The sequence below is a fragment of the Rattus norvegicus genome, chromosome 2, assembly GCF_036323735.1.
Source record: "Rattus norvegicus strain BN/NHsdMcwi chromosome 2, GRCr8, whole genome shotgun sequence".
Taxonomy (NCBI): domain Eukaryota; kingdom Metazoa; phylum Chordata; class Mammalia; order Rodentia; family Muridae; genus Rattus; species Rattus norvegicus.
This window is the reverse complement of record NC_086020.1, coordinates 228833060-228857634: the sequence shown is the minus strand read 5'-3', so window position 1 is coordinate 228857634 and position 24575 is coordinate 228833060. Positions and strand designations below refer to the sequence as shown.

General features: G+C 41.0%; 1 long non-coding RNA gene across 1 annotated transcript; it reads left to right on the top strand.

The window, feature by feature from the left end:
* The first annotated feature begins 1984 nt into the window (after positions 1 to 1984).
* On the top strand, positions 1985 to 16003 carry LOC134485977 (uncharacterized). Its single transcript, XR_010064453.1, has 3 exons — positions 1985 to 2409; positions 8273 to 8434; positions 9632 to 16003. It is a non-coding gene; the product is annotated as an uncharacterized LOC134485977 (long non-coding RNA).
* Positions 16004 to 24575: the final 8572 nt, after the last annotated feature.

Sequence of the window (24575 nt, the reverse complement as noted above, 5' to 3'; positions counted from 1 at the left end):
ATTGCCCTCCAAAGTGCCTGGGAGACTCACAAGCTATATAAACAAGGCTGCTATCAGCACTTTAGAAAATGTTTGTGGAGACATTTAGGCACATGAGCTAATATAATTATGTAACCAATAGAGCAGAGATGGTTCTCTCCCACAAATGCTTCTCCATGTAGATCAGTGTGTAAACACGTCCTTGGACAAATCACTCAGGAGTTGGCTGTTTGTTTATTCTCTTACAGAGTTAGCAATTGGCACATACAGAGCACATTCCTAAATAAAACAGCTAAGCTGCTTTGCTTAAAAAAAAAAGATAGTAAAGCTCTTCTAAGAAATAAAAAAAAATCTCCCACATAGCAAAGAAAATAAAAGTGTCTCTTAAAAATGCTAAGCCTTGTCACAGTCTTCAGGTGGAGATGGCTTAGACACCAGCTACAGGATGTGGGCTATAGCTGGGGCATATGACGGGACAGACAGACAGAGGTAAGCTTGGTTCATGGTGGTCAGGTTCCAAGGTCATGAACCTTTGTGTTGCTACAGAAAGACAATTCTATTAGTGTGTGTGTGTGTGTGTGTGTGTGTGTGTGTGTGTGTATGTGTGTGTGTGTATGTGTGTGTGTGTGTATGTGTGTGTGTGTATGTGTGTGTGTATGTGTGTGTGTATGTGTGTGTGTGTATGTGTGTGTGTGTATGTGTGTGTGTGTGTGTGTGTGTGTGTGTAAGTGTAGCCTGAAGGACAAATCAAGTTGTCAGCCTCAGGAACACTAGCCACATATTTTGAAGAAGGGCTTCTCATTGATCTGGAGTTCACCAGTTGGACTAGAATGGCTGGCCAGGGAACCCCAGGGCCCCTTCTGTTCCCACCTCCCTGGCATTGGGGTTATAGGAGCATGCATCATACTGACATTTCTATGTGAGTTCTGAGTTCAAACTTAGATCTTCACTACTTGCAATCCAAGCTCTCCACTGACAGGACCACACCCCTAGTCTCAAGACGGGGCACTCTTAATCATAATACAGGACTACAATCAAAAGGGCTCAACTATGGAAACAAAATATTCATCTATTGTTGGTAATTCCACCAAACTTATCACGTGCCAGGAAGTAAGTACCTTCAAGTAGGTTTCTGATTATACAGGAAGCCACAGATTAACCACAGTGATTTTTCTCACTCCCATCCCACCTCCTCTTTCTTTATATGGGCTTTCTCTTCCTTAACTTTCTTGTCTATATTGTTAATTCCTTCTGGAAGTATAACGTTGATAACTTCTTACATAAGAGATTTTCTTTTTAAAAGAATAAAACGTGAATTCTGGTCTTTAACAGTGCTTGGATCCTCAGTGTCCCACGTGCTTAGCAATCAATTGGTGGTACTGCTGAGAGGTGGTAGAATCATTAAGAGGTGTGGCTAGTGGGAATAGAACACTGGAGGCATGCTTCCGAAGGGCACAAGAAGAGCCCTGCTGCTTCTTGACACTATTTTAGCTTGTGAGGTATTAAGGGGTGAATAGGGTTTGTGGTAGTTTCAACAGGTATGGATAAGTGTGTTTGAATAGTACTCGAGGAGCACTATTGTTGGAAAAAATGTGTTATCATGGGGGTGGGCTTTGAAGTCTCAGATGCTCAAGCCAGGCCTAGGTTGTCATTCATCTCTGTTGCCTATGGATCAAGAAGTAGAACTGCCAGCTCCTACTCCAGTACCGTGTCTGCCTGCATGGAGCCATGCTTCCTGTCACGATGAGAACGGACTAAACCTCTGAACTTGCCAACCAGCACTGAGGAAATGCTTTCCCTTTTAGCAGTTGCCATGATCATAGCAATCAAAATTGTAACTAAGACAGGCTTCTCTTCCTCCACATTCCTGTCAGGATGTCCTAGTCTAGTTAGACCAATACCATCAGAGATGGGCGTCCAGATGCTCACAGTTCTGAAATCCTTCCCGATTCTAAAGCCGAGTACCTCAGTATCTCCTTTGTTGCTGTAGTGGTACACTGACTGGCACAACATAGAAACAAAATATTAAGTTTATTTTCTATAAAACTCAGATTGTTGTAAAATGTCTCCTTACTTTGAACATTGACAGATACCAACTAGATTTGTTCAGATGTTTTATTTTCCCGATGATGTAGTAACTTTTCTTTTCTCACTCATTGTAATTTCTTTGTGGTTAGGGATATAACTGAGTTTTAAAATACATGATAGGAAAGAACACTGTTTTTCTTGACTACTGTGATTTGAAGCTCCAGATACTGTGTTAAAGCCAATTTCTTGACAGGCATGGTGATGCAAACCTGTAATCCCAGCAATTGAGGGGCAGAGACAAGTGGAGTAAAGACTTCAAAGCAGCCTCAGCTGCAGAGCAAGTTCGAGGCCAGCCTGATCTATATGAGACCTATTTACAAAAACAAAAGAAAACAAATAAAGGTACGTCTATTCATTTCGAATTTTATTTGTATGTCTAAGTGTTTGTGTCTATGTGTGTACATGTTTATACATATGAGTGTGTACATGTGTATACACATATACAAGTGAGTGTGTGGCTATGGGCATGTGTGCATGCGCCAGCACATGAAGGGCAGAGGTGATGGCTTTCCACTTCATATTTTTTCTTTTTATTGAAAGTAAACTTTTAAAAATAATATTTTCTGGTTTTGGTTTTTTCTTCTCCCAACTCCTGCTTCCCCACTTCTTACCCACCCAAATTCATACTTTCTTTCTCTCTTTCATTAACATATAAATAGCTACCTCAAGATTTAATAATAATAGTAATAATAACAACAGCAATAATAAAAAAATTAGAGAAAATAAAAACAAACCAACCCTGCCTAATTCATTAGTCTCCAAGGAAGAACACAAAACTCACACTGTAATCCTGCTTGTGGATAAACTTACCTATCTGTTTTCTCCTTCTCATTTGCTGGGGATGACAGACAGTGACACTGACAGCAACTGGCCCCTGCACTTTCTTCAGGCTAGTCTGGCTTTCATGTGTATAATCCATGAAGCATTTTGCCTTTTATTCTCTTTTTCCTCCTTCCCCACATTTCTTCAGCCACTATCTCCTATACTAAGATCTCGTTATTAGAAATAATTTGAATTGCCAATACCAACAACCAAAGCAGACTCATTTTCTCGAATTGTACACGGTGTGCAGTGCCAGCTCCAATCTTCCTAGCCAGTTTTCTTGTAACCTTCCTTCAATGCCACGTCCGATCCGTCAGTTCCATCACACTCCCACTGTGTCATCTCTGTCTGCTCTATTTTGTCTACTTATTCCACTTAAATTACACGTTCCACCGGTGGCCTCTGCAAAGCCATTCCTTTGCATAAGCCCTTACTCTTTGCTGCAGGTACAAGTCCACTCCTCCACACTCAGTCTACCTACTCTATACAGGAGAGCAGGGAAACATCACTTAGGCAAAACCAAACCAGGTTGGTAGGACCACATCAGGGCAGCTAGCTGTACCCATTCTGCTCACTTCACTTTCCAATTTGTTCAGGAAATGATGTTACCTTCTCCCCTCCCATTTCCTGTTTGTGGAGACTTTACTCGTCCTCCCTGTTTGCTTTCTAATAATAACAGCACCTTCACTTCACTGAGAAAAGTCAGAGGGCAGTGCCAGCTCTCTCATGACCAGATCCACTCCTCCCTTGCTACGTCTTCATGCTCATATAAGGATAGGTTCTGGCTCCTCAGTAGGACCACACCTTTCCTTTTGTTTCAAAGAGCCCTCCCACTTTTCTTCCTACAGCTTCACTCTGGTGCTTACCTTTGGCCTCTTCTCTCTCTTGTCCTCAGCCTTGCCTTCTCTACAGGGTCACTTCCACCAGTATATAGATGCACTATAATGACTTCCAGAGGAGCTCAGTGGATAAGAGCACTTATTTTTTTTCCTCCATCTTTATTAACTTGGGTATTTCTTATTTACATCCCTTTCCCGGTTTCCGGGCCAACATCCCCCCTAACCCTTCCCCCTCCCCTCCTATACGGGTGTTTCCCCTCCCCATCCTCCCCCCATTACTGCCCTCTCCCCAACAATCATGTTCACTGGGGGTTCAGTCTTGGCAGGACCAAGGGCTTCCCCTTCCACTGGTGCTCTTACTAGGCTATTCATTGCTACCTATGCAGTTGGAGCCCAGGGTCAGTCCATGTATAGTCTTTGGGTAGTGGCTTAGTCCCTGGAAGCTCTGGTTGGTTGGATAAGAGCACTTATTATCCTGTTCTTTCTGAGGACCAGAGTATAATTCCCAGGATTCATGTTTGGTGGATTACAATGGGACTGGAACTCTAGTTTTTGGGGATTCAGTACCTCTTTGACCTCAGAAAGCATGTGAATACTCAAGGCATAAAATATACAGAGACACATACACATGCATACACAAATACAGATACAGACACACATGCACACACATATGCACACACACATACACATGGACACACACACATATGGTTCGCATATGGAGAAAAGAAGTGACATATGCTTTTCTAAGTCTGGCTTATTTCACTTAACATGATGACATCCATCATTTTCACCCATTTCCCTGCTCACACCTAAAACCAGTTCTGTTGGTTATGTACGGCACATTTCCTTTATGTGCTCATTCACTGATGGGCATGTCTTGGCTGTTGTGCATAGTGCAGTTATATATGGATGAGTATGTTTCTCTATGGTTTTCTGATTTACATTCCTCTGAGATATAAATCTGTGCATAGTAATAATGTAAGGCTCCCAGCAGAACTCCCTACCTACAGTCACTAGTGGTTCATAGTGCTCAGTAGTACAAACACAACACTAATGTTTTTCAGAGATAAAGAACTTATAAAGACATAGCTTCCATGTGTACATATACATTGCACAAACACTAAGAAACTACATCAAAAGTGGGTATCAAAAATCTGAATTGAGTTCCCCAGAGGCTGTGCCAGCTCCTGTTGCTCTTAGCAGTGTATAAAATTTCCTCTTTCCCCACACCTTCATCTGCATTTGTTGCCATTGGTTCTCTGTATGATAGCCATTGTGACTCAGGGGAGATGGACTCACCTGGATCTTTGATGTGTGTTTCCCCGATAGCTTAGGATACTGGGCACTTCATTTTATATTTGTTAGTAATTTATTGTTCCTTCTCCTCCTCCTCCTCTTCCTCCTCCTCCTCCTCCTCTTCTTCCTCTTCTTCCTCTTCCTCCTCTTCTTCTTCTTGTTTTGGGGATGAAACAAGGGCCATGTGCATGCTAGATATATAATCTACCAACAGAAATGCATACAACCCTTTATCTTTATTCTTTGAGAATTGTTTCTTTAATGGTTATTAATTTATCTTTTATTTTTTGGTATTTAAGGTCTTCTTCTTCTTCTTCTTCATCATCATCATCATCATCATCTCCTCCTCCTCCTTTCATTTTTGTTTTGTTTCTTTTTTGAATCAGTATTTCTCTGTGTAGCTTGGGTTGTCCTGGAACCAGCTCTGTAGACTAGGCTGGCTTCAAACTCATGGAGATCCACCTGATTCTGCCTCCCAAATGCTGGGATTAAGGATGTGTACCTCAACTGCCTGGTTTTCTTGAGTTCTTTACAGAGTCTAGATACTAATTTTCTGTATAACTGGAAGTATAATCTCCTTTTTGTGTGCCTTTTGTCACACTCTAATGATAGCTTATTTTACTATGAAAAGATTTTCAATATGATGCAGTCTCATTTGTCAACTCTTAGAATGATGTCCTGTGCCCTTAGAACCATTTTCAGAAAGTCTTTGCCTGTGCCATTGTGAAAGGCTCTGATTGCTTTCCTTGATAGTTTCAGGGTTTTTGTCCATGTGGACCTAGATTCATTGTGCATGTAGATATCTACTGTCCCCAGCACTGTTTGTGGAAGAGACTGTTTGTATGTATGTATGTATGTATGTATGTATGTATGTATATATGTATGTATGTATGTATATATGTATGTATGTATGTATTTTATAATGTACTTTTGGCACTTTTATGTTGTGGCATCATAGGTTTACTTCTGGGTCCTCTGTTCTATGACTTTGACCAAGATGTCTAGTTTTACGCCACCACCATGCTGTTTCGTCACTATGGCTCTGAATTACAGTTTGAAGTCAGGCGTGTGAGTCCCTCAGCATTGCACCTTTGACTTACCATTGCTTTGGATATGTGGGATTCTTTTTGCTTTTATATCTGTTTTTGACTCTTTTCATTATTGTGAAAAAATTTTAAGTTTTACTGAGGATTTCATTGAATGTGTAGGCTGTGTTCGATAAAATAGTTATTTTTACAATTTTAAGTCTGCTGGTTTATGAGCATGGAAGGCCTTCCCTTCCAAACAAGAATCCAAAAGCACAGGGATGATTACCAAGGACTCACACGGAAAGGTGCATGAAATTATCAACTTAGAGAACAGATAGCCCACGGAAAGGAGGACAACCTGACAAGGGATTTGCATCTAGAGTCTGGAGATGCAAAGTCATGCCAGGGCTTTTATATTTTTTTAATTTTTTAAAAACTACGTGCTTTTAAAAATTGTCAAAGGGACCTTTTCTCTCAACCCCCCCAACCCCCTCAGAGGGAAAAGATGAGTATTACATCCTGACTTTGTTTCTGTTACTTTCTGAAAGTGTTTACTAGATCTATGTTTTTTAAAACACAGGACCGTGTCATCTGTAAATAGCGATACTTTGACTTCTCCCTTTATTATTTGTATCCTCCCATTTTGCTCTGGTTCTGACCTTTCTGTGTCGAACGGGTAGGGTGGATGAGGTGGCCTCTCTTTCTCTTGTTCCTGCACTAAACTGCTCTGCTGTATTAGGTCGGATTTAGTTTATCAGCACTATTGCATCCTCAATATTAACTCACTATCGCTACGCACCTCACGTGTTTTCTATTTGCTAACTAGTGTCTATGGAGTAAGATCTGTTCTAAATCAGGAGAGGCATAAATGAACAAAATAGAAAAAAAAACCCTACTATTTGAGAGCATTTGCTCTATCCAAGGAAACCACATTTCAAGGAACAAACAAATGTACATATAAGACAATGCCATCGACAAAGAACGATAACGCCGGGAGCCCAGAGTGCAATCAACATCATTAGAGTGCGGCAGCCTCTCACCTTCCAGCTGTATGGAGATTAGACATGCCAGTTAAAATTATTCCAGCTGTCCTCTTGATGAATTGTAAGCCTTGGCTCTTTGAAATAAGGGTTCTGTGAGAAGACACACAGACTTGCTGCAAAGGAATTTTCTGAAGGTCTTCATTAAGAATACAGATTCCTGGGTCCTTTCAAGATTCATTGAGGCCCTGAGAGCATGTATGCTTCTAAGCAGGTTCCCTAGGCAACCGGATGGCTAGGCAGCCAGTATGGTAATTGTCACAGCTGAATGAGGAACAAAAGGCCTTCTGCACAGGAACTCTCTTCATTACTAGAGCTTGGATACATCTGCTAGAAGTCGCATACCTTACTTGGTGGCTTTTGTTGTCCATTCCCCAACCTTAGTCTTCTTGGGTCTCAAAAAATGAGAGTGAGTGTCCCCACCACTCACCAAAGCTTCTGCAACACCTCTATGTTACTTTGAGGGTTAGGGTGAGGTGGGGCTGTCGTGATGGGTAGGGGTTTAGGGGTGGGCACCACCTGGTGTAATTTGTTCTCAGAACTCGGTGATCACGATATGCAGAGTTCTCCTCAAGGGGGGCTCTCCGAGTGCCTCTTGTATCAGGGAATAATTCTTCTTCTTTGATGTATGTCATATGGCTGTATTGTCACAAACTGCAGGGCGGGAAGATGAGAAATGGAAACAACTTTTCAAAATGGACGGGAGCTAATATTTTCTGAGTGATGTCCTTCAGTTACTGCCCTGGCCTGCATGCACTTAATAATAGAATTAATTACCTCTGAAATGGCTCATAACAGCAACCTTGGGAGTTATGTGGGGAAGTCATATTGCTCAAGGTAAAATGTCCTGGGAAGAACTTGATGGTCGTTTGATTGATTTGATGCTATGCCCTTTGTAAAGCCAAACTCAATACTGATAAATCGCTCAAGGAGTTTAGAAAAAAAAAACCAAGCAATTCACTCAGTCTGTGAATCCAGATCTTCTGAATTAATTGGTTTGAAGTGGGGTTTAGATATATAATTTTTCCAAAAAGCTTTCTACATAATGCCATATGTGGCCCAAGTAGAGAATTACTGTTTATTTATTTTAGGAATTTACTGCCTTCATCTTTTCAGTGTTTTCAGATATAAGCAAACTCTACGTGGTTTTTTCTTTTGTTTGTTTTGTTTCTTGAGACAGGCCCTCGCTGTGCAGCTCAGGCTGGACTCAAACTATCCCAGACTGTCACGTGCTCAAGTCAGAAGTGTGCACCAGCCGAGAACACAGGCCTGGCCCAGGTGTTCTGAGCTCCATCTGGTTTTCTTTTTGACCCGAAACATAGAACATATTGGCTATACCCAGGTACTACCAAGGGATGACAAGCTTTTTCCCACCCAGCAGAAGTTAACTTTAAGAACTAATTATCTTGTGGTGTTTTAGTAAGGTAAAAAAGAGTCACGGGCAAGAATGTAGCTAGTAACTTCTAGAAGCTGGTGAATAACCCTGAGTAGAACCTGTGTTATTTTTATTCTGTTTTAAGTGTTAACTCCCACTGTGTAAGCACTAAAGGTTGACAAGATGTCTAAGCAGGTACGAGACTTGCTGTCAAGCCTGGCATCCAAGTTTGATCCCTGACACCCACACAGTGGAGGGAGAGAACCGATTCCCACAAGTTTCTTTCTGCCCACTACCTGTGCATCATGGCATGAGACCTTCCTGTCCTTAAAAAAAAAAAGTTGAATTTGTTGTCATTCTTCAGAAACAAAGGATTTCTATTGATACCGAGATCCCTATCATGGAATGGGGCAGTGTTTGTTCACTGGGCAGAGTTTCAAACTGTCTCTCAATTACTTATAACACCCAATGCAGTATATATGTCATACTGTATTTCTCCAGGAATAAAGGCCCGAAACATCCACATGTGTTTAGCACAGAGACAACTTTTTCTCAAATATTTTCAACTTGGAGTTGTTTGAATCTGGGGGGTGCAGAACTTGTACATCTGGTGGGAAGTAGATACACAGTCTCCTACCCACATTTTCAGATGACAAGGTTTTGGTAGAAGACACTGTCTTTTATGTCCCTATATCTCTTATGTCTCTTCATTTATCCTTAGAATTTGAATTGTATGAGAATCAAGAAAGTGCTTGATAATTATTTTCATTCTTTTCTAAGAAGTTTTGTGTGTGTGTGTGTGTGTGTGTGTGTGTGTGTGTGTGTGCACCTGGGTGGTCAAAGGACAACCTGGGGCAGTCAGTTCTTTTTGCAAGCATATGGGGTGTGAGGATCTAATTCAGGGTGTCAGGCTCAATAGCAGGCACCATTACCTGCTGAGCCTCTTGGTAAATATTTTAAAAGGAAAGACCGAATGAGCTACCGGGCAATTTATTTATGCATCTCATGTGTCAGCACCTTGATTGTATTCCCCCCAGGAATATAAATATCCCAGGGAATTGTGTTCATATTTTTAAAGTACAAGAATACTCGGTCCCTAAAACTGTTAGTGCCATCGTGCCTTCTCCATGGGTGGTTTCGAGCCTTTGTCTTCTTTCTGCTTAGCCTTCAGAATTCCACCCCTTTGAGCCAGCCTTCGAAGCAGGGCTCTGGCGGGAGAGGTGATGGATGGAGAGTTCTCAATCGTTTTCCCTACCAGTGGCTGAAACTTATGGCTCTCACCACTTCCCGGTTGCAGGTGATGGATGGGTTTGTTTACCGCTTCCCCCTTTGGTCTGGAGGGAGATACTGAGTAGGGCGGCTGCCAGCATTCGAGAAGGTTTGGCTCAGTCCCAGAGTCAAGATCCCTGCAGCCAGGCTGGGTTGAAGCTGCACAAGCCCTGGGGCTTTTGGATTTTTAATCACTTTCTGAGCAGATGCATTTCTGTTTGGATGAACTGGGTACTGCTGTTTGCACTCTGCTCATTTAAACTAAACTCTTTGCGGAAGTATGACTGTTCTCTTTTGCACTAAAGAAATAGAATGAAAATTGTATTGTTCCTTTCAACCTGTTTCCTGAAGGTATAGTTGCCAGCCTCCCCTCCCTCTCTCTCCCCTCTCCCCCCCTCTCCCTCCTTCCCATCCTTCCTTCCTCCTTTCTTTTTCTCTTTTTTTAGAGCTAGAGACTGAACCCAGGACATTTTGTTTACTAGTGAAACCTTCTAGCACCGAGCTAAGTTCCTAATACCTACAGTTTTGTTTGCTTGTTTGTCTTGACTAAAATTAGAGACAGCTAAAATAATCTCAACTTGCTAATAACTTCTTTTTCGTTGAGCAGTGGTAAAGTGGACACTAACACATGCCCCTTGGACACAGGGCGGAAATACATGCAGTTTGCTGTGTTTGAGAAAATATAATATCACACATGAGTAATTATGCTCAACACACTCATGACATCCAGGTTTACTCTGCATCACCTGACAACGTCCAGAGAGGATTACTCAACTGCAAACACTGACTTCCACACAAGAGGAGTCCTTTTCAATTGAATAGTGCTGTCCTATGAAGGGAATGGGAAATTAAGCCAACGTTAATAGAAGGTTTTTTGTTTGTTTGTTTGTTTTTGTTCTTTTTTTTTTTTTGTAGCTTCTTGCTGCCATGAAGCATGGAAACATGGTAGACACAGAGTAGTAATTGGCCTGCATGATTGGCATGTTTGACCACCTTCATCCTTGTTCTCCGTCCAGTATTGCTTGTTATTTGTCTTCCTTAAAAACCTGTGGAAGCCAGATCTGGTATCTTTCTATTGTGTTGAATGATTCTGGTAAAAAACAGGTTATAAATAAAATTGACAGGTGTCAAGGAGAGTAGGTGGATCTCGTTTAGAGGGCTACGTGATTGGGAAATACTACATTGGAAACCTGGGGAAGGGATCATGGCCACACTGCCAACTCTGGTACAAACCCCATTGAAGTTGTGGGTTGGCAACCATTTTGAAGAGCAACTAGCCAGAAATCAGAAATCTCCACTGGACTGTGACTCTAGTCTAGGAAGGAGACAAGACAGTTAAGCAGAGGAGGAGAGAGAGAGAGAGAGAGAGAGAGAGAGAGAGAGAGAGAGAGAGAGAGAGAGAGCACATTTCATCTCAAATTTTGGTTAGGAAAAGACAGTTCTTCAATACATTAATCTTTGGTGAATAAAGCTTCTTCATGATAAAATTACTTGTGCTACAGTAAGAAGCATCTAGAAATTTACTGAGCTCTGTATGATAGTTGGGCTATGTCACTTCCCCTGGTAAACCTTGTTCTTCAGGTCAAACTAGTAGGGCACTCAATTACCAATTGATATCAACACTAACATCCTAATATCCCAGCAATTGGGCAACCATGCAGGAAGATTAAGACAAGGAGGATAACCTGGGCAACATATCCAGCATACCAAACCAAACGAAAGCAAACCAAACCAAACCAGTCTCAACCATGTAATTGAAAACAGCAACCAACCAACCAAGCAACCAAATAAAGAAACAAATAAAAGCATTCCTTTAGCTGCCATCCTCCTTACAGAGCACAGTCTTATCCCATGTTTCTGGGCACTTCCAAGTCCTGTTGTACCTGACTCAGTAACAAGTCTTTATGGGCTTAGATTTTTCAAGCTTTTGGTCCCCCTTCTAGCCAACTGTCCAAAGGTAGGGAGAAAAGATGGTAAATAGGACAAGGGAATGTGGATTCCAATCTCCATTGGTCAGGAAACTAGTAATCCAGTTCAGTGGGGTCGGGATACTAAATATGAATCAGCACAATGCAGCAGAAACAGCATGGTCTCCGCCAATGCTGCACAAGTCAGAAGCAACCAGGAGCAGCCTGGCCACCAGGAGAAGCTCAATGAGTGAAGATCAGCGAAGATGAAAACGGAGACCAATGAAGCGGTACAAGGCTAGTTATGTAAGCACGCTGACACTGTCTGTTGAGTCCATTTATATTCTCTCCAAACATCACATGTCCTCTGGTCTTAACAAAACACCCCATGAGCCTGCATCACCAGAAACTTCCTTTTCAAATCCTCTTGGCTATGGCAGGCCAAATGGCATCTCTCTCCCTCGGCTCTTTTCTCCCTTCATTCCTCAGTGCCTGCTCAGGAGACCCTGAGTTTTCAGTGGGTCTTGTCAGAGTTCTCCAATTTCTGTCTCATTCACAGTGAGAATTAGTGCATTGGGAGTCTTGTGGTTGCAAAGGACAAAAGCCCATATTAATTTAAGCTTGGCTTGCAGATGAAGTTCTAGAGCAAGATTTCAGGGTCCTGGAAGCCCAGGGATGCTGGGAAGTAACCCTGTCAGGGGTCCTCTCCTTTTCAACCTTTTGGCCTCTGCTTTCCTCTTCTCCTTCAGCTCAAGCTTTTCTATTCCAACCTGTATGCTGATAGTTTCCATTGCTAGGAGTTTGAGATCTAGGTACCCCAAACACACTGCCAACTCTTTCAACTGGGATGACATGCTCTTCCAGTCCTGGTTTTTTTTCTTCTATAATGTTGGTCACAGGAATTGAACTCAGATTTTTAGGCTTGATGGCAGGTACCTTTACTCACTGAGTTATTTCGCTGGCCCTCGTTTTGTTTTAATTTGCAGCAAAAAAAATGGAAGCAAACCTATTCATTGGCTTATGGTTGAGGTGGTGAATGGAGGGTAGGATTGAAGTCAGCTCCTGAGGTAGCCTGAGTTCAGCAATTTTAAAAGTGACCATAAAGGCAGCTGTGGTGGCACATTGCTATAACCCAAGTACTCATGAGGCTGAAGCCAAAGGTTTATGAGGTTCAGGTCAGCCTTTGAAATATACTGACTCTCCTCTCACACAAAAACAAAAGAAAAAAACTAAAAGAAAACAGACTAACAAATTCACATCGTATCGTGACTCCTGACCCCTTTCCCCTGTGAAGACTTCTTACTTCATTGGAGAGAAAACTGTCAATCCACAGTGTTCCCCCCTTCATACTTTGTTCTTAAGAGATTCAGTGTGGAGAAGTTCCTGCTCCTTGGGACCTCGGCCTCCACCTGGACTTGTGCTAGTCTTTCTCAACCCCAAAATAGTTTTAACTTTTTTTTCTTTCCTTCAGGTCAACCACGCTTTATTTCTTTGTCCCAGAGTGAGCTCTCGTGACTTACTGTATCCATTCTTTTTAACTTGAAAATTGATGCAACGCAATAACAAAATCAAGACAAAGAAATTATGAAAAAATTTCAACCAGATATTTGTCATTCTCCCATGAAAGAATTCAAGTGTTGTCTATTTGCCATTTCTTGTTTTATTCTAAATGTGGTGTTTAAAAATTAAAAACAGATAGAGGGTGGGGTGATGGTTCATCAGGTAGAGATATCTGTTACAAGCCTGATAATCTAAATTTGGTGCCTGGAAGCCACATGGTGGAAGGAGAGAATGGGCCCTTGCAAGTTGTCCTTTTGTCTGTGTAAGCCATGGCATGTGTATGCACATGCATGCACATAATAAACAAATGTAGAACATTTAAAAAAGCATAAAGTAATGCTAGATAGGTTTATCACTCGGGAGTATGTTTTTACCATTTTGTCACCACCATCACCAACATCATCAATCATCACCATCATCATCACCACCATTATCACTACCATCATCATCATGACCATATAACATCATCAGCACACCATCACCACCACTACCAACACCACCAGCACCTATAGTAACACCAATTTAAGCTAGTTGGGTAACTAGATTACAAATACATAAAACTCAGACTAAGGTTATTTTATTTGGATTTAACAATTACTGGGGGGCAATGGGGGTCACCCCTAATCTACTCTTCTAACTGCTGGCCTGGCTATCTCCTAGTGGTATACCCCAGATATTTGCTGTCTCTCCTGTCCATGTGCCCATTGTCTGTCTCTCCTCATGAAGGCTTCCTCTCTTTCCTCGTTCTTCCTCTTTCCCTCTCTTCTCTCTCTTCTCCTGTTCTTCTCCCTCCCCACTGGTCTCTCCTCCAACCAGGTCACTCCAAACCTACCTACCTCTAATCCCTCCAGTAAATGGCTGTTGTCAATTTTATTTAACCAATAGTTTTAAATCAAGGAACAAGGTTTGCGTAACAAAAGCTTGTAAACTGGAGAATTCACTCTGTAGGCCTGGATCTTCCCTTTGGGCGCAGAATTTAGCATTACAATACATAGCAACAGACTCAACCTTAACAACCACCACTGTCATCACCATCATCTTCATCACTACTTTGGTCAGTGGGACACACTTTATTGATCAGGCTGGTCTTGAATCTATCTTAGTTTTTTGAGTAGCTGGGATGAAGGTTTGTGCTATCAAGCGAGCTAACAACTTTTTTCTTCCTCCTGACGCTAAGAATCAAATCCAGGGACATGCTCATGCTAGTCAAGTATGCTATTGTTATGGAAAATCCTCAAGGTTTATGTTTAAAAAGTTTATATTTATTTTTATGTGTATAGATTATTTGTTTGAATGTCTGTGCACTATGCCTTGTATCTGAGGAGATCAGAAGAGAGAATTATATCCCCTGGAACTGGAGTTACAGATGGTTGTAAGTAGGTTCAGGTGTAGTTCAGATAGTTCCTGTGTAGGTTTTGGGAACCTAACCTGGGTCCTTTGGAAGAGCAGCCAGTGCTCTTAACTGCTGAGCCATCTCTTGAATCAGCTTGGGGATCACTTTTAAACTTGCCCTTCAATTTTTTTATATATTCTTACATTGTCTTGTTCGAATATATTTAATATAAATTTAGTATTTAATTATATTTTCACCAGAGGACCCAAAGTGCTTTGTTATTTGATTTTTACCTTCTGGTCAGAAATCTTTAAACAATGGAGTCTGTGTTAGAAAACTCTTCTTTAATAATAGATACAATATAGCAGTTTGGAGCTTAGGGGTCCCATGATGATTGAGTTGGGTCATAAGACTAAATGAACAAAGTTTGAGATAGCCCCAAATGCCATCTATCAGTTGGGTAGTTGTAGAACCTGGTGAGAGAGGAAGCGAGGGTGTATGTGTTTCATTCGAGACACACAGCCTTAGTGACTTAGACATACAGTGACCACAAATCACTGCTTCTCACAGCAGATCATGGCAAATCTAGGAAGCTCTTCTTCCATGAGCCCATTCTCCCCAAAGAAACTTAGATATTTTCCTTTTTATGGATGATCTGGGTAGGAGTGACAGCAGCTTGCAAAGAGGACAGACTTCCATCATTTTCCAGTTATCTTAGGTTACCTCTCAATGCTGATTCCCCAAAGAATACTCCAGAATAACTTCCCGATAGTCCAGTGGTCTACTTCATGGATCACTGTGGCTTGACCCATTCTGAAATTCTACTTCAGGGGTTCATATCTACTTATATAAGGAGAAGATGTGTACATGATGACAGAGGTCTAAAAAAAATACCCTACAAATGAAAGGCAGGCTTTCCCTAGTCATCTGTTCTGAAAAAATGCCAGAAATCACCCTTGAGTTATTCCCTGTAGCTTCATTTTCAACCTCTGCCTGCTGACCTTTGGGTGTGACTTTCATCCACCCAGTAGAATGGAAGTGTATCTACTGAAATGAGGAAGCTGGAGGGGAGTTGGAGAAATTTGCTTTTATCCCTTAACATCTACTATCTGGGCTTCCAATGCCTCAAAAGTGAGGCAACCTATGCAGAGTGAGCGGACTAATCCCCAAGCATAACATATTCTAAGTTTTATTATACTTATATTTGATCCATAAATTTCAAAAAGAATTTATAAGAAGCAAATGTTTTGCGTGGCTCAATGGTGTATGAGTTGAAATCATCTCTTCATTCTCTATAGTCCATTAATTTCTTTTAAAAATTATGTATGGGAGCTGGAGAGATGGCTCAGTGGTTAAGAGCACTGACTGCTCTTCCAGAGGTCCTGAGTTCAATTTCCAGCAACCACAAGGTAGCTCACAGCCATGTGTAATGGGATCAGATGCCCTCTTCTGGTGTGTCCGAAGACAACAACACTGTACTCATATACATAAAATAAATAAATCTTTAAAAAATTATATACGTACTTGTTTCTATTTGTGTTATATGCGTTGTGCATGTGCTATTGTGTGCATGGACATATTAGAGGGCAACTTGCAGGAATCAGTTCTTTCCGTTGGATCCCAGGGATCAAACTCAAGTCATCAGAATTGGTGGCAAGGGCGTTCACCTGTTGAGTCACCTTACTCTTCTGGTTCCACTTTTAAAATTACTGAGCTTCCCCCAGAGACTTTTCATGTAGATGAGTTTAAGTTTTAATATTTACTATCCTAGGATAGAGAGGCGGAGAGAGAGGGTGTGGGAGATGGGTTAACCAAAACTAAGGATACATGAATGAATAACCATTCTAGGAACCTGGTGCTTCGTAAGCTAATTAATATAATAACAAAGGAAGTTTAGACACATGTATACTGCATACGTGTATGTTTTCTTCAGAAGACATGGACTATTAGGTGAAAATTTTCAATGTTAGGTATGGGGTACCTCCCTATGGGTTATTGGGTAGGGAGGTCCCAGAAGTCTCAAAACACAGGAGATCGTTATTTCTCTTGGTGGCTCACTCATTGTAACTGGAAGGTAAGACCTTACTGCTTAGGACACAATGTGCCTTGGTTCCAAGAGAGAGAACAACCAACCTGAAATGACCTGAAAACTTAGCTTTTGTTGTTCCAGAAAGTCCTATTGAGGTCTTGAAGGAGAGGGGTTATCCATGATATTACTTAGCAGTAAAACCTAGATGTTATAGTACCAAGTACCCACTAGTTTAACTGTATCATGAAGGCTAGGCAGGTAACTAATTGCTCTTGGGGTTTGAGGCCTACTTCACAGGAAGGAAGTCATGTCTAGTAATGTAACCTTGACAAAGTCTGTGGCTGGGGAGGTCAGAGGTCCTAGGGGGAAACCTATTAAGCTTGCTTTGCTAAATGGACATGTCCAATTGCTTTCTAAATATTTATGTTTATATTAATAGATTTGTGCTGTTCTCTAGCTTGGTCAGAGTGACCTTTGTCCTTGGTTAATGCAGTCTCAAAATGCCAAGAACAGGAGACTGTTTATGATCAACCTTAAGTGGGACATTGGTATTAATCTCCAGTTGGAAGCTCAGGAAAAATTAAGAAAGAAGGTGTGGGAACAAGGTTAGAGTTAGAACACTGGTGTGGGGAGAGCTGTGAAATGCTGCCTTGTGGGTATATTATGGCGCTCATGAGCTAACATGGTTACTCACACAGGATCAAGTCAATGAAACTAATAACATTACAAAGAAATACTGTCTGGTCCCAGTGGCCCACAGAAAAAAAACAAACAAACAGAAAACCAACAAAACCACAAATCAACAGGGCATGAAGGCAGGAAGGAGATGTGTTACAAAGTATTCAGGTAGAGTGGAAATGGGGAATGGTTGGGTGATCTTATGATCAAGGTACACTGTAGATATGTGAGGTCTTCAAAGAATAAAGAAAAGATATTCTCAAATTGACCATCTCAGAAACTAACACTGAGAAAATTTAAAAACTATGAATTAATGTCAAATGATAAATTAATATATCAGATACCTGTTAAATAATATTTTTGTTAAAAGATAAATGCTTTCTAAAATAAAAATATGGTTTAGTGAAACAAGAAAGTGTTTTTATACTTTGAAATTTCTTTAATATCTAACTTAGTAGCCAGGATGTTGGGTCTAGTCCTGATTTTGGAATGTCATGTTATTGTTTGGGTGAAAGTTTGTACAAATCATCATTTGAGACCATGTTTCAGTAGCCTTACAGATAACCGAGGTAATATTTTGGAATGTTATAGTTACAGCTTTATAAAGACCCATTACAACATGGAATTGGACGCTTCCAGCAGTTTATATGTCATTGCACATATATTACCCCTGGCCTTGCATGCTTTCTTTTTTTAAAATTTTTAATTAGATATATTTCTTTAGATACATTTCAAATGTTATTCCCCTTCCCGGTTTCCTGTCCATAAGCCCCCATTCCCTCCCCTCCCCCTCCCCCATATGGGTATTCCCTCCATACATCCCCCCTTATTCCCCTGCCCTAGGGGGTGCAATCTTAGCAGGACCAAGGGCTTCCCCTTTCACTGGTGCCCCAACAAGGCTATTCTCTGCTACCTATGCAATTGGAGCCCTGGGTCAGTCCATATATAGTCTTTCGGTAGTGGTTTAGTCCCTGGAAGCTCTGGTTGGTTGGCATTGTTGTTCTTATGGGGTTGCAAACTCCTTCAACTCTTTTAATACTTCTTCTAATTCCTCCCAAGGGGGTCCTGTTCACAGTTCGGTGGTTTGCTGCTAGCATTGACCTCTGTATTGGACATGCTCTGGATGTGTCTCTCAGGAGAGATCTATATCTGGTCCCTTTCAGCATGCATTTTCTAGCTTCATCAATCTTATCTAGTTTCGGTGGCTGTATATATATGGGCCACATGTGGGGCAGGCTCTGAATGCCATTTCTTGAGTCGCTGCTCTAAACTTTGCTTCCATATCCCCTCCTATGTATATTTTTTCCTCTTTTAAGAAGGAGTGGGAACATCCACATTTTGGTTATCCTTCTTCTTGAGCTTCCTGTGGTCTGTGGATTGCACTTGGGTAATTCGAGCTTTTTGGCTAATATCCACTTATCAATGAGTGCATACCACGTGTGTTTTTCTGTGATTGAGTTACCTCACTCAGGATGATAATTTCTAGTTCATTCCATTTGCCTATGAATTTCATGAAGTCATTGTTTTTGATAGCTGAGTAGTACTCCACTGTGTAGATGTACCACATTTTTTGAATCCATTCCTCTGTTGAAGGGCATCTGGGTTCTTTCCAGCTTCTGGCTATTATAAATAAGACTGCTATGAACGTAGTGGAGCATGTGTCTTTGTTGTATGTTGGAGCATCTTTTGGTTTATGCCCAGGAGAGGTATAGCTGGATTCTCAGGTAGTGGAAGGTTCAATTTTTCTGAGGAACCTCCCGACTGATTTCCAGACCAGTTTGCAATCCCACCAACAATGGAGGAGTGTCCCTCTTTCTCCACATCCTCACCAACCTCTGTTGTTACCTGAGTTTTTGCTCTTAGCCATTCTGACTGGTGTGAGGTGGAGTCTCAGGGTTGTTTTGATTTGCATTTCCCTGATGACTAAGGATATTGAACATTTCTTTAGGTACTTTTAGGCCGTTCAATAATCCTCAGCTGAGAATGTTTTGTTTAGCTCCCATTTTTTAATAGGGTTATTTGGCTCTCTAACTTCTTGAGTTCTTTGTATATTTTGGATATTAGTCCTCTATGCTTGCTTTCTATATTGCTGTGTATTGCACAGACCTTCTTGATAACACTGTGCTCTGATACTTGCAGACGCCTGGTCCAATGAGTGGTCTACACTCCCCAAATGTTGACACACTTCATAATATGCAATAAAGACACTACCTGTTGGGATCAGTGTTTTCGGGTCCTACTCTTTCATTGACTGCCAATATTCAGTCATTAACGGTGGGTCTGCCTTGTTTTCTCTTAATGAGATGTTCAATTTTTAGGAGTCACACTCGGAGATGCTCAACTTCTCTTTAGGCTGCATCTTCATGATGAGAACAGCTTTCCTGGACCAGGATCGTGTGGAGGCTCAGGTCTCATCACTACACCTACGCTGTGCAAAGAAGAATGATCCAAATGTACTTCCTACTTCCTTCCTTAACATGCTAGATAAGATGTGTAAATAAAGTTCTATTTCACTGCTTTGGAAGATCTTTCCCAACCTACCCCATTCTTTCCCTCATAATTACTTTCATTCCGTGTGCTAGTTTAGGACTCTGAGCCCCACTGCTGTGATTTAGGTGTTCGCACCTGTGCACTCCCCAGTGTCACTTTCCCCTGTCAGTGCAAATGTCAAAACTGCAGAGAAAGCCATTGACATTTCGGTATTGTCATGAAAATAGATCTTGTCTCACAACCCACTGTACTAGTCTCAGGAATTCTCAAGGGTCAGTCACAGATTATCACCGAGAAATATTGATCAAAATCTACCTTTGCTTATATTCTTTCACATATCACGGAAGCTTCTAAGTGAAACAAGTTTTGGGATATGAGATTTTAACAGTTTGACAGATTACCGGTTTTATATAGAGGAAAACTGATTTATTTCCCACCGTACAAAAAGAACTCCCAGAGGCAACACATATACCACTCTCAGGCTTATATTAGAAAACCATAATGCCAAATTAAACCCAAACTTTCCACTACTTATTGCTTTCAGACAATATTTTCAATTGGGTGGTATTTGCAAGGCATAGAAAATGAGAACACGGATAACATTTAGAAATGATAAATACATAGCAATACACTTTCACAAAAATGGATTTTGTAATTAATTTAAAAAGTATTCTTGGTGCATATGTCCCAGAGAACTGATTTCATTTGTTTATTTCGGAGACTATACTTTGCATTCCAGATAGAATTTTTGCATCAAATCAATTCTATCACAATGGCAGAAATTGCTATGAACTTAAATTTAAATGTGAGGAATGATCCAGGATCCTTCTATGCAAAGTTTCCCCTATTTCTTTCTTTCTGATTTCTATTCATTTGGAAATCCATGTTAAAATATTATCCGATAAAAATTAAAATAAAATGAGAAAAGAACTTATTAAAAAAAACCCAAGCAAGTATTATTTATCAATAAGCTTTCTTCTGTCTGATAAAAGGTTTTTGTGATTTTATCCTATTTTTTCAATGTTTATTTTTATTTTTTGTACATTGGCCTTTTGCCTGCTTGTATGTCTTTGTGAGAGAGTCGGATCCCTGGAACTGGGATTATAGGTAGATGTGAGCTGCAAGGTGGGTGTTGGAATTGAATCCTAAACCCCTGGAAGATCGGGTAGTGCTCTTAACTACTGAGCCATCTCAGCCCCCAAAATTCCAACCATAACACTTTTAGCCTGAAAAGCTTTTTGATGAAAAGCTACTGAAGCTACTCCATAAGTGCCACCCGTCATTAGTCAACTCATTAGTTAAAAACAACAGACACATCAACAAACCAAAAGGGACTCGGTTACTATGGAGATTCAGAGCACTTTAGGAGCTGAGTGCCTGGCCATGGAATACATATTTCACAATGTCACAATGTGGTGGTTTGAATGAGAAGGACCCTCATAGGCTCATACATTTGAATGCTTTGTCCCTAGTTTCTAGAACTATGGGGAAGCACTAGAAGGGGTGGCTTTGTTGGAAGAGGTGTATTATGGGGGAAGGGTCCACATCAGGCCCCATCTCAATCTCTGCCTCCTGCCTGAGGATCAGGATATAACTTCTCAGCTACTGCTCCAGCACTAAGCCTGCCTGCTGTTACTGCGCTCCTTGCCATGATGGTCACGGACTCACCCTCTGAAACTGTGAACCCAAATAAAAACTTTGTTATATAAGTTGCCTTGACCATGTCTCTTCACAGCAATAGAAAAGTAACTAAGACAGTCTCTCAGATTTTTCAAGATTATGTAGTTTTTGAGCCCTGTTCTTTAAGGAATGCCTCTTCTTTACCAAATGACTTGCATGTTGGGTTAGCCTTAGAGATTGTAGCCTATCTGTAGATTCAGGGTCGGAACCAAAGCTTCCCTTTCTGTTGTTGGGCTTAAGATGTCTTTGTCCATTCAGTCAAACACTTTGGACTTGCTTACTGACTTTCTAGAAGCCCATTAGGGTATGGGTTCTATATGCCACCTATTTCTAGAGATCCCATAAAACTCTCCCTTCTTCGTTCTCTCTCTCTCTTTCTCTTTCTTTCTCTCTCTCTCTCTTTCTCTCTCTCTCTTTCTCTCTCTCTACCTCTGTCTCTCCCTTTCCCTCTCTCTCTTTCCTTCTCTCTCTCTCTCTCTTTCTCTCTCTCTACCTCTGTCTCTCCCTTTCCCTCTCTCTCTCTTTCCTTCTCTCTCTCTTCCTCCCTCCCTCTGTCTCTCTCTACCTTATATTGATCTCTGGGGGTGGAGGTCTCAACTAAGACTCATTCATTTGATAGGATCTTGCTACGTGACCTGATATTTGCTATGTACTCAGCCTGATCTCCAACTTTCTTTTCTTGTCTCACTGTCTGAGTTCTAGAACTATAGATATGCACAACAATACCTGGCTAAAAACTCCTACCACTTTTGACTGGTTATACTGTGTTAAAACATTTACTGTCACCTTCACCACTGCCATCATGAGTAGTAGGTCAAAAATTTAGGCATCTCCCCATATTTAATGAATTTCTGTTTTCAGAGTAAGAGATCAGCACACACATCTTACCTTTTTTTTTTTTTTGCTTCCATTTTCTGTCCCAGGTTGGGAATTACATTCCTTCTTTCTTTATGTTATATTTTGAGATCTGCGATCTGTGGTATTGGCTCTACCTCTCTAGATGATTAAAGTGGAGACTTGTAATTTAGACATTTTTCTTTCTCCTGACAGCCTCACATTTTCCTGAGGGCCATGGAAGTCAGCTAGAATCATAGCTGACCAGTTATCTTCTCGACTTTTTCCTTCCCTCATGGCTCTCTCTGGAGAAGAGAAGCAGCAAGGACTTGAAAGGAGAAAATGAGAGTGCTGTAACACTTGCAAAGCCATGCACTCTTTTACATACACTCGCCAATGTTTATTGACTACAAAACGTGCTCTTTTCAATGCACACTGCTTTATTCTGGGCAAGCTTCCAGCCCCTTTTCAGGACAAAGAAGAAGAAAATGAGAAATCACACTCTATAAAGAGATTTGATACAGGATATAAAGAGATTTGGGATACAAGGGCTGAGAAAAGACAGAGAAACAGACATTTTGAAGATTCTTTGAGAACATGAACTACTCTGCCAAGGACTACTCTGACCTAAAGAGAGGAAACTTTCTGAATATTTCATGTTCGGGTTTAGTGATTTCCCCACTTTGGAGGCAACTTAGAAGTGGATAAATTTTTAATTTTTATTTTTAAATTTATGTGGGGTGTGTGTTTGTGTGTGTGTGTGTGTGTGTGTGTGTGTGTGTGTGTGTGTGATGTATGTATGATATGTGTGTATGTGTGCAGATGCCCACTGAAGCCAGAAGAGGGTGTCAGACCACACTATAACTAGAATAACAGGTGAATTTGATCCACCTCTATGGATTCTGGGTATAAACTCAGACGTTCTAAGATAGCGGCAAGTGTTCTGATCCACTGAACCATCTTCTATCCACAGAATTGAATAGCTCTTATTCAATGAGAGACAAGCAAATATTTAAGGTTATAGTAATGTAAAATATTTTTGCTAGATTTAATTTATAGAAAATGTCAGCATTTTCTGGCAGTCACTTGAAGTAGGTTAGGGCAGTGGAGTCATTCTGTCTGAGGTTGAGTCCTGGACCCCACTCGCACTGTATATAAGCTGAGTATATACTTGACTTCCCCTACCAAACCTCCCTTCCCTCCTCTACAAAGTAAGGTGTAAAACAGCCTATGATTGTTGAGTGTTCATATATTCCAGGCACTTATATAAGTACTTTTATATTAACCTACTTAATTCATAAATAGCCCCAGTGTGTCGTATTTTCAGTTCTGTTTATAGGTGACAGGATTCTGTATCTGTAAGACGAAGTTACTTGCTTACAATGACATAGAGGTGGGGGTGGGATTGGAACTTAGGGAGCCTGGATTGAGATCTCCATAATAGGCGCCAATGCTGTTTATCTATACTACATTCTTATCTCATTGCCCTACCAAGGCAGGGGCAACATTTTCCAGATCTGTAAGCTGACCATGAAGAAGCAAAATATTTGGCTCCAAAATACAACAATTGGTAATCGTTGAGCCTGGAGCTCAAATTCTAGCTCAAAATTTGTGTTCGACCCTGCCCTTCTGGACCATCTCATAATACCATTTGTGAGCAATAACAGGAAGAACTATGTGAAGTGCTGAGCCTAGCAGCTGGCACTAAGGAAATGCTAAAGCCCAGCCAAGAAGCCTTGCTCTCTGCGTGTGGCTTGCGGCATGCGATGTCTGCACAGGCAGAGACCATGCCAGGAGTGCTGTTCTGACCCCATCAGTCAGTTTTATGCGATTTTACTCACACGCCTGCCCACTCAGAGCTCACTTGGCCATTCCCTCCGTGTATATTTTTAATGTGTGAACACGATGTTCTGGTATGAGATCTGTGAGGGGAACCTCCCAGGAGACTTGTTGAGATGGAGATAAAGAAACACCAAACAACTAAGAAAATCCTACTTTAACAATTCAGTTTTTTCTACATAGCAAATTTCAGTCATTTTAGAGGGATTACTGGTGATGCTAGGAGATACCGTACCATTTCTCTTTTTGGGACCACACTTCTGTGCTCCCACAGATGATGTGCAGATGCTATAGCTTTGAATCCAGGAGCAGAGTTTTCATTTCTAGCTGTTCCCATAATGCCCGACTCACTGTAATTTTCTTATAAATTTAAAATATAGTTTCCGTTTGAAACGCCATTTTGTTTATAGTCCCAAACCACAAGTTTAAAGTCAGAATGCGAATGGGTATGCTAACTCACTCCCATATGCTCATGCTGGGAAATTCCGG